This window comes from Orycteropus afer, unplaced genomic scaffold, assembly GCF_000298275.1.
Source record: "Orycteropus afer afer isolate SDZICR_OR568_19922 unplaced genomic scaffold, OryAfe1.0 scaffold00509, whole genome shotgun sequence".
Lineage (NCBI taxonomy): Eukaryota > Metazoa > Chordata > Mammalia > Tubulidentata > Orycteropodidae > Orycteropus > Orycteropus afer.
The window spans coordinates 1,981,514-1,993,515 of record NW_006922096.1 but is presented as its reverse complement, the minus strand read 5'-3'; positions in this window follow the sequence as shown (position 1 = coordinate 1,993,515).

Genomic DNA, 12,002 nt, shown 5'->3' with positions numbered 1-12,002 from the left:
TGGTGCTGTCAGAACAGGAATCACACATTTGAGAACCACTGCATAGATGAACAGTTGTATTTTTTTTTTAATTTCTTAGTATTCTTATTTTGCTAACTACCCCATAAATCTGTTCTGTTCATTCCAAGCTATGAAAGACAAATCTGGTTCTACATCAAAGCATTAGGTATTTATTTTAGGATGTGAGGAGATTCTTCTAGAGCTAGACATAATTTGTGACAGACTCAGATTCCTTAAGAGTATTACAGACAGAAACAGATAATCTACATAGGACCTAAAGTGGATAATTGCAGTCTAAGGCCATTAGGATTACGTTGGTGAGGACCAAATGAGTCAGTGGGTTTTGTATAGGTTTATTAATTTATTGAAATGGTAATCATCAACTTTCTGCTACATATGTGTGTGTGTGTGTGTGTGTGTGTATATAAATGGTTTCTAACAGTATTTGGACTAGACTAGAAACAATAAGACTACAAACTAACTGTACTCAAATACTGTAATCTAGTTAATAAATTTAGTTCTTGAAAGGATGTGGATTAGCAATTTTGAAATTATATGCATACTAGGGTTAATTAAACAAATAAACATATTGTAAATAATGAGATTGAGGTTACTGACTGTTGAAGAACAAAGTCACACATAGGGAAGAAGGCTAGAATGGTTATGGATTGCAGTAGAAAGTGTAAGTATGAAATTATTATATAGATAGATAAAGATAGATAGATGTGTGTATGTAAATGGGTTTGTATACATGTGTGCCTTTCCAAGTCTGTTCACTAAGAAACTCTAGAAGTAGTGATACCCTAGAAGCAACGAGCACACACAGTGCCTAGATCTTGGTTTATAAATATCATTATCCTATAAGAGGAACCAGGGCTCCTTAGAGAAGTGATGAATTCCAGTGCAATGGCAGGAAATAACACAAGATAAACCTGGAAAATATTGTGATTCAAAAAAGTAAAACCAAAAACCAAACTCACTGCTATCGAGTCAAATCTGACTCATAGCATCCCCTCCTTGTGTTTCTGAGGCAGTATCACTATGGAAGTAGATTGCCCCATCTTCCTTCCAAGGAGTGGCTGGTGTGTTTGAACCACAAGCCTTTTGGTTAGCAGTCTTTATTATTAACATAGCCTTAGGCACTATGCCACCAGTAACAAAGTATCAAATAGGGGGAAAAAAAGATGAAGATATGTCAAAAGCGCATATGATCCAAATGAAAGAGCTCTCAAAAATGTGGACATGTCAAATGGATATAGGAACAACAACAACAAAAAATATCTCCCAATAGTCCAAGCTGCCACAATATTAGCTACTCATAATAATAATAGACATCAACACAGATAATAAAATAAATATTTTGAGTCTATATGATATAAAAAAGAAAATGAATAAATACATGGGGAAATGGGAAAAGTCTTCCTCACAGAAAAATTCCAATCATTAAATGTGAGAAGAATGAAGGAAATAGAAACTCACCATTAGGACACCACAGCAATAATTACTACAAGCACAATGCACTAATGGGAACTGAAATTTAAGTGTCAAAGTAACCATCAGAAATAAATATTTATTAAATACTATGGTAAAGATAGTAACATCATTGTAGATCAACTTGGCTGACACTACCTTAATCAAGAGGTTAAGTTTAATGTCACCAGGCATGAGATATCAGCATCATATGTTCCTTAACATGATGCACTGAGGCACATTATATCTATGTCATTTTTCCCAATTTTAATAACCTCAGTCTAATCATGAGAAATGCATCAAGCAAATTCCAGTTGAAAGTATACAAAGTGAGGTCTTTACTCTTCAAATGTTTAAGGTCATGAAAAACAATGACAAATAGGAACAATCACAGGTGAGCAAAACTAAAGAGACACAACAGCTATACACAAAGGGCGATCCCTAGATTGGATCCCAGAACAGAAGAAGGATGTTACAGGAAAAGCTGTTGAGATCTGAGTCAAGTCTGTAGGTTGACTAATAGTATTATACTGATGTTATCCTAGTTTTGGTCATTGTAATTTCATTATGTAAAATGTTATCATTAAAGGAAGCTGAGAGAAGGCCATATGGGAATTGTCTGTACTTTTCTGTAAATCTAAAATTATCTCAAAATAAAAAGTTTAAAACAACCAAAGAATACAGTAAAAGTTGTCCCCATTCCAGTCCCATCACTGTAGGTACCACACCTATTCAGTTATTGTGTGCCCTTCCAGACATTGGAATAGCTTTCATAATAAAGGCTAATAAAATAGTGAAAAAAAATGGTTTCTTATTTCAAGCATCTTACAATGAGTTTAAAATTACTTGTAAGGAGTTACTAGAGAATAATTACTAGATAAACTTTTTAAAAATATACTGTGCAAAAGTGAATTTAATACAGACTACTTGTTTTGTGGAGTTCCTGAGTGGTGCAAATTGTTAAGGTGGTCAGCTGTTAGTCAAAGGTTGTTGTTGTTGTTGTTACATGCCGTCGAGTCAAACCCGACTCAAAGCGACCCCTCCTTGGGTTTCTGAGGCAGTATCACTACGAAAGTAGGATTGCCCAACCTTCCTTCCGAGGAGTGGCTAGTGGGTTTGAACCACCAGCCGTCTGGTTAGCAGTCAGGTGCCTTAGCCACTATGCTACCAGAGCTCCTAGTCAAAGGTTAGAGGTTTGAATTTATCTACAAGCAACCTGGAAGAAAGGTCTGGCAATCTACTTCCAAAAATTAGCCATTAAAAATCCTTTGGAGCATGACTTTATTCTGACACACAGGGGTGGCCATGAGTTGGAAGTGACTCAACAGTAACTGGAACTAGAAAAGTTGTATAAGCTCTGCTCATTCTAAGTTATTAAGTTATTAGCCTGGTGGCCAGTAATGGTCCTAGAGAGTTCCTCTCTAGCCTACTTCATTCCTTCCCTTGGCACATTTTTGCTTAACTCTTTTCAGAATCATACGTGACAACCCCGACCACTTTTCTGAAGCAGAGCTTAAATTACTTTAACTAATTTACTTGGATTTCTTCTAAGATAAATGATGAACTGCTTATTAGGAATATCTTATGTATAGAAATATCATTATATAAATTAATTAAAATATAGAAACCTAATGACTATTTTAACCTGTTTAATGACTAATGCTCGCAATTCATTAACTAATTGAGAGAGACAAATGAACTTCCATGCCTTTGCACGGCTTTCCTTCATGTTTTTAGCATTTGTCAACTTAGTTCATTGTATGAGTTTAATTCATTTCTTGAGCGTAAAAATGACCTTCCTTTTTCAGTCTTGAGTGAAGTCCAATTTTGACTACCTTTTTCAGTGTCTCCTACTTTATTTAAATGGTTCAGTTTATGAAAACCTACCATCTGTTAGCAAATGGTGTTCTCACCATGAAGACAGTGCTTATGTTTATTACAATTTTACAGGATAAAAAAACAAAAAAAACATAAAAATAGAAACTGGAGAAGAACAAGTTCTAAAGAAAAAGCCCTATAAGAAAAAAACAAGCATGAACAAACCATATTTGTAGCCATGATATTAAAAGAATATGAGGCCAAAATGTGCTTAGTTAAAGCTATAAAAGCAAAAAGGAGAATGTTTTAAAGGTGAGCTCATTGTCTTTTATCTTAAATAAGAATTAGTTTGCTGAATATGCTGTTAAAAATAGGTCTTTAGAAGCTCAAGAAATAAAACTACAACCAAGGTTCTACTAATCCTATGTTATTACAGACATAAAAATTATATTTAAGAATATAAGCAAAGAATAATGAAATAATAGAGATGAAAGGAAACTCAATATATGAACTCTTCAAATATACACAGTCTATTAAGCAAGGATTAATTATAATAATGATAATAAAGCTGAGTTTTTTTTTTTTAACTAGAAGCCTGGCTTTGTATTGTTTCAATTGTATTCTTTTTTTCTTCACAACATAACATATTGATGCAAAAAGTAAAATTTAGTGTTATCTTTATGACTATGGTCACACAAAGGCTCCTTGTGCTAGTACTATCTACCACAAAAATATATCCACCATGGCCATTCCAAACCCCCAACTTTTTTTTTTTCCTAAATGTGTCCAAATTTAGCTGGGCCTTTGAAGATCTTTGGTCAAATTTGTTATTTCTTCATTGTTCTTTCCACAAAAACAAATGTTTCAGAGTGTCTCTCATGTGCAAAGTACTGTTCTAAGCCCCAATGACAGAGTAGCAAATATTAAAAGACAAGCCCCTGCATGTATTTGAAAAAAAAAAAAATCACTACCCTGAAGTCGAATCCAACTCATAGTGACCCCACCTTGAGTTTCTGAGGCGGTATCACTATGGAAGTAGATTGCCCAATCTTCCTTCCAAAGAGTGGCTGTTGGGTTTGAACTGCCAGCCTCTGGTTAGGAGTCAAATGCCTTGGCACTACGCCACCAAGGCTGTTATGTATAGGACTTGCATTTTAGTGTTTTGAGGTGAACAATAAGCTGTTCTCTAAGATAAGGTCACAAAGTGATCATTACTATGAAGAACATAGAAGAAGATGTCAAAGTTGACTGGGAGAAAAATGTAGACCCTATGAGGATATGACTTCTGAATTGGCTGGTGAAGAATTTCTAATAGTGAAAACAATGCCAAAGATTTATTAGTAGATCTTAAAACTGGCAGAGTAGACAACACATAGTATGAAACTGTTGCAAATGAGATGGGGGACTATAAAGTTTTCACAGTCTGAGGTATAAAGAAAGTCAGTGAAGGCCAGATGATTTTGATTAGTCTTTGAATATTCATCAGAATGTCCCTTGAAGTCCCTTCTTTCTCAGCATTGTGTTTGGCTAAGAAAACGTATAACACAGGTCTCGAGGGGTCTGTGCTTGCCAATATAGGTTTTCAAAAAGCTAAGTATTTTCTTGTCTGGTATGCAGGAGCTTAAGACACAGAGTTAACCAAACCAAAAACCAAATTCACTGCCATCAAGTCCAGTTCAACTCATAGCTACCCTAGAGGACAGAGTAGAACTGCCCCCAGAGGGTTTAAAAAGCTGTAAAATTTTATGGATGAAGACTGCTTAATTTTTCTCCAGTGGAGCAGCTGGTGGGTTCAAGTAACCAACCTTTTGGCTAGCAACCAAATTCTTCAACCACTGCACCACCAGAGCTCCTTAAAGACAGTGTTAGTTACACATACATTTAAAGAAATAAGCAGTTACAATTTCTAAGAATTAAAATTACTTATTGTCTTACACATTTACCACAGGAATCAACCTTTACCCTGTTCTCTGGGATTGGCAGCAACATTGTCCCCATTTTCCATATTTTGTTTTCAACCTTTAAAGACATCAGTAAGGCAAAGATTAAGGGAAGACTGTTTCAGTTCAGTCGAAAGGGGTATAGGATGTGGAAAGACATTACAGTACAGATAAACTTGGTGTGTCTGAAAAACAGACAGAAGACTAATGTATCTGGAGGGTAGTGAATGGTGGGGAGAATATTAAAAGATATGTTTGGAAAAGTAGAGCAGGGCTAGATCCTTTAAGACCTTGAAATCATAGCAAGAATTTGAGTTTTCTTGTAAGAATAATGGAAAGTCATTAGAAGATATCAATCACAGGAGTGGAGTAACTTGATTTGCATTTCAACATGATCACTCTATCTAAGAATGGAGAATGAATTGGAAGACCAGAGCCAAGCAGGAAAACAGGAGACTGTTGACATAATTCTCCCTGGATGGTGCAAACTGTCAGCGTGCTTGGCTGTTAACTCAGGTACAGGAGCCTTGAACATACCTAGAGATGCCTCATAAGAAAGTCTTGGTGATGCACGGTAGAAAAATCATCCATGGGAAACCCTTTGGATCTCAGTTCTACTCTGACCCACATAAGGTCACCAGGAGTTGTTAACTTCACAGCAACTGTTGGTTATTAAAATAATCAGTCTAAGAGATGTCACACTTTGGAAAAGAAGAGGTCGTTTTAGTAGAAATGAAAAGACATGAATGGATTTGGATGGATTTGTGGTATATTTTGGAAACAGTGTCAAAAGATCCACTGAAGAATTAAATGTGAAGATAAAAGGGACAGGAGAAATACTGACAAGAACTGATTCTCTGTATTAATCTTGAGAACTAAGCTAGAAAATAGGCAATTGCTAAGGTAGAAAAAAAACTGAATACAGCAGGATGCACAATAGTTTGCCAGTCAAAGCGTAAGAAAGATGATGAACTTTCCCTCCTTCACCACTGGCCCTTCCATCCTAACTCTTTAATCAGTACTAAATACTTCCTCCAAGGAGTTCTGACTGTACAGTGGTTAAAGTACTTAGCTGCTAACCAAAAGGTGAGTGGATCAAAATCACCTACCACTCCAAGAGAGAAAGGGGAGGCAATATGGTTCCATAAAGATTGACAGACTTGGAAACCTTTTGGGGCCATTCTACTCTTCACTATAGGGTCACTATGAGTCACAATTGACATGATGGCAGTGGATAAGTGCTACCTCTCTTACTTAGGAGTACTAGACCAAGTAACATGAGTTCCCCCATTTATATCAAACATCATTTCTCTCCACAAGCATCAGGATTGGAGGAAGATTCATTAACAATGATATGTAGATGACACAACCTTGCTTGCTGAAAGTGAAGAGCACTTGAAAAACTTACTATTAAAGATAAAACACTACAACTTCAGTATGGATTGCACCTCAACATAAAGAAAACTAAAATCCTCAGAACTGGACCAATAAGCAGCATCATGATAAATGGAGAAAACTTTGAAATGGTTAAGGATTTAATTTTACTTGGATCCACGATCAACACCCATGGTAGCAGCAGTAAGAGAAAATTAAATGACGTACTGCATTGGACAAATTTGCTGCAAAAGACATCTTTAAAATGTCAAAGAACAAAGATGTCACTCTGAAGACTTAGTGCGCCTAACCTAAGCCATAGTATCTTTAATAGCCTCATGTGCACTTGAGATCTGGACAATGAATAAAGAAGATTGCAGAAGAATTGATCCATTTGAATTCCAATATTTGGCAAAGAATGTTGAATGTACCATGGACTGCTGGAAGAACAAACAGATTTGTCTTAGAGGAAGTACAACCAGAATGCTCCTTGGAAGTGAGAATGGCCAGACTTCATCTCACGTATTTTGGTCATGTTGTCAAAGGTACCATTCCCTGGACAAGAGTATGCTTGGTAAAGTAGAGGGTCAGCAAATAAAGGAGACCTTCAACAAAATGAAGTTACACAGTGGCTGCAAAAATGGGCTCAAACATAGCAGGGATTGTGATTATGGTGCATGACCAGGCAGCATTTCATTCTGTCGCATATGGGGTCTCTATGAGTTGGAGCCAACTTGATGACACCTAACTTGATGACAACAACATTTTCTACTTTTCTTTTCTACTGGATTGTTGTCTTCTGTTCTCATCTACATTCAAGTTTGTAAGTATCCTCTAATTTGGAAAAAAAAAAAAAAAAACCTCTGGATTTTCCCAACCCTTCTGAAATGTTTTCTGATACAAGTTTATGACCCTCTATCTCAGCTCCAGTAAGACTTTTTGCCATTGTTTTACTCAATTGCAGATGGTTGGGTTAAACATAAGGCACAGTTCTCAGCACACAATCATCTTTGTTCCTGTGAGGCACTGGTGTCCCTCTGACATATTTGTTTGTTCATCTGTTTTTTATATTCCCAACTCCCATTTCTCTCTACTGTATACTACCATTTAATATGTTTGATGAATATTTTTATTTTTAAGGTTTTTTGGTAAGTGTTCTCATCATATAAAATGTTTTGCATATTCTTGAAATTTTTTAAAGTATGTGAATAGTATTATGCTGCAGTTTCCATTTCCTTTCTTGTTTCTTGCACTGTGCTTTTAATTTATCCATGTTGCTGTGTGTGTACTGTTTTATTTCTTCTAATGGTGGCACCGTATACATAAGGTGGAGACATAGACACCTGCTACTCAACTTTTCCACTGAAAATGCTATTATGTGTATTCTCACATGTCTTTCCCTTATAAGATACCTATAAAATTGCTTTGAACTCTATACCCAGGAGTGTAATGTCACAGTACACATGTATATTTAATTTGAATGAGTGTTGCCTGTTTTCTCTATCATTATTTCCAGACTACACATCTACATCAGTGATTAGGTGCCTGTATATCCATAGCTGTGTTAAGACTTGGCATCATCCAGCTGTCTTATTTTTGTCAGATTGGTGGGTGATACTGCATATTACTTTAATTGACATTTATCAGATTACTTATTTGTTTGAGTATCTGTATGTTTGTTAGTGTTTATTTTTTTAATTCAATTTCTGTAGCCTGCCTATTTATATCCTTTGCTTAATTTTCTGATGGTTTTCTGGGATTACTTGTTGATTTGTAGAAATTTTTAGAATATTCCAATATTATTTCTTTGTTTTTAAAGATAAATCCTACTTGATCAAAACTTGACTTTTTCATACTACTGTGTTTGCTTGTTGTAGTTGTTACGTGCCATTGAGTTGGTTTTAACTCATAGTGACCCTATCTATGTATAACAGGAAAAAAAAAAAAAAAACACTGCCTGGTTCTGTGTCATTCTCACAATCATTGCTATGCTTAAGCCAACTGCTGCAGCCACTGTGTTAGTCCACCTCACTGAAGATCTTCTCTTGTTTGCTGACTCTCTTCTTTACCAAGTATGATGTATTTCTCTAAGGGCTGGTGTCTCGTGATAATATGACCAAAGTGTGAGAGATGTGATCTCTCCATCCTTGCTTCTAAGGAGCATTCCTGTTTGTTTGTTCTTTTGGTAGTCCACGGCATATTCAATATTCTTCGCTAACACCATAATTCAAAGGTATCAATTCTTTTTCATTCTTTTTTATTCATTGTTCAGCTTTCACATTCATATGAACTGATCAACAATGCCATGACTTGGACCAAGCACACATTAGCTTTCAAAGCAACACCATTGCTCTTTTACAACTTTAAAGAGGTCTTTTGCAGCAGATTTGCCCAATGCAGTACCTTGTTTGATTTCTTGACTGCTGCTTCCATAAGCATTGTTTGCGGATCCAAGTAAAATGAAATACTTAACCATTTCAATCTCTTCTCTGTTTATCATGATGTTGCTGCATTTGATGGGTTATTACTATGTATAATATTTTGATTTTATTGTTCCCATCTACGATCACAAAAAAAATGATGAGACTATAATTCTTAATCTTGTATTCCCTCCCATACCAGGTTTTCAAAGAAATCCATGGACTCTTTGTTCTATTTTCTTAAATAAATTGCAAAGAGAAGCAACTAACTACTGCATGAAATTTTGAGAGAACATTAGTATAAAATAATCTCTGTTATGGATGGTTAAAAGGGAAACTTTTTACTACAACTTTACTATATTCCAGTTTTCCATTGTTATCTGTGAATTTTGGCTTTTTCTCTACGTTTTCAAATTTATTAGTGAAGAGTTGTTTAATAGATGTCTATATATTGTATATGTACATATATACACAGTTATATATATGTGTGTATACTTTATATATATATATATAAAATTTGTACTTGTGTTTATTCCCATATTTTTCTGCCATTATCTCTAAGATTTTCTCTTTATTTTGATCTGCTTTCTTATTCTTTTAACAATACCCTGGATTTCCTACTTAATTCACTTCTTCAAATTACCTATGCTTTTGTATATTTTAAACTATATATTTGTTGCAAAATTCTTACGTTGTCCAAATTTTGATATATGATGCTTTCATTTAAATTATAATGTATACTTAAGTATTTTAAAATTTTTGTATGATTTCCTTTAAAAACCAAGAATCATCTAGAAATATTACTTAATCCAAAGCCCTCTTTTTAAATTTTGTTGTGATTTAAGTGATAGCTTACAGAGCAAATTCATCTTCTATGCAGCAGTTCATATACACTTTTCTCATGACATTGACTGAAATCTCCCACAATGCAACAGCTCTCCTCCCACTTTCTCCCCATAGCCACCTCTTCCCTGTGTCTTTCCCTCCCATTCACTCCTGGCATTCAAGCTTTCTTCCTTTGCATACATTACCCTTCTGTTGTCCCATGATTGATCTCTCCAAGGAGTGTATCTATCTAAAGGAAATGTTCAGCTTATATGGCTGTCTTTTGTTTGGCTGGAAGCCACAGGAGTGGGTTCCATTCCAGACCTAAAGGGCAGCTAGGCACCATAGTTTCAGGGGTTCCACCAGTCTCCATCAGACCAGCAAACCTGATGCCCTTTTTTTTTTTCCTTTTTTTATGATTTTGAGTTTTGTTCCACATTGTTCTCCCACTCTATCCAGCATCTCCTACATAGATCCCCCTCTGAGTGATTGACAGTGGTAGCTGGGCACCATCTGGTATGCCAGTCATAAAGGCTGAGCATCACAAGTTGCACAAGTCCCTTGGACTAATTGTTTCCATGTGTCTTCTGTTTTCTTCATTCTTCTTTGCTCTGGATGAGCAGAGACCCATAGTTGCATATAGATGGCTGCTTGTAACCTTTTAAGATCCCTGTTGCTACTCACTAAAGTAGCATGTGGAACAATGTTTTGTCTGGTATATTATGCCAATTGAGCTTGATGTCCCCTGTGCCCATGGTCCTGAGCCCACAGGTCCAACTATTTGCTCCCTCTGGGTAGCTGGCTATGGCTAAGAAGTGACTACAACCTTGTCCCTTGTCAGCTCTACTATCTACCTAGAAATTCTTATTACCAATATACCAATATACTTGTAGAAGCATTGTCTGCCAACCCTATACATGGTCATGGGCACACTCTTTTCCACATAGACATACCTAATCCTTCAGCCTGTCCACCCATCTATCTACCTGTATATCAGTGTTTGCCATTTCTGACAATGCAGTATTTTATGTGCAAAAGTTGTCTATATCTCCCATGCACCTGTCTATGTCTTTCTCTTCTAATTTCCAGACAGAGGACTTTTAAGATACAATTTTTGTGTTAACATCTAAAAAGAATCCTCCCCCCAAATATATATATATATATATATATATATATATATATATATATATATATATATATTTAGAGACTTAGTCCCATATTTTGCTTCATGTATTTTGCAATTGCTTCACTTTCAAATTTCTTTCATGTTTGTGTTTTTATTATATGCAATCAAATTATTCTATTTTTTTTAAATTAATGTTAATGTCAATCTCTTTCAATTACTCAGTATAACTCAATAGTATTTATTACATTAGGACTTCTTTCAGACATTCTATTTCATGTTTTCAATTCACTATACTTTTACTTTTTATCTTTTTCTTTTTGACTTCTTCCTTTTATCTATATCATTTTTATTTCTGTTACTTTAAAGGTGATATGTTCCAAGTTTGTCCTTATTCAGCTATTGAACAACTATTTATTGGGTATATACTGTGCGTCAGACCATGTTCTAGCTGTTATAGTGATATAGTAGTAATCAGCCTAAAGTTCCTACTCTCATGAAGTTTACATGCAAATGGGGGAACACATGTAATAAACAAAATAAATAAATATTTTTTAAAGATGATAAGTGATATGTGAGGATTCTGGCTTCTAGTTCAAAACTGTGTGATCTTTAGGCCTATTGTTCTTGTTAGGTGCCTTCCAGTCAGATCCAACTAGAAGCAACCCTATGTCCAACAGAACAAAACACTGCCCAGTACTACGCCAGCCTCACAGTCCTGAGCCCATCACTGTGGCCACTGTGTCAATCTGTCTCATTGAAGACCTTCCCCTTTTTTGCTGATCCTCCACTTTATCAAACTTGATATCCTTCTCTAGACAATGGTCTCTTCTGACAACATAACCAAAGTAGGTGACACAAAGTCTAGCCATTCTCACTTGCAAGGAAAATTCTGGCTGTACTTCTTTCAGGACAGATTTTTAAAAGTAGTCCATGCTGGTTCCGGCAAGATGGCGGACTAGGCAGAAGGATTGCACAGAACCTCTTCAACAAAGAAAAGGGAAACCAATTAACACAGACACAGAAGATAAT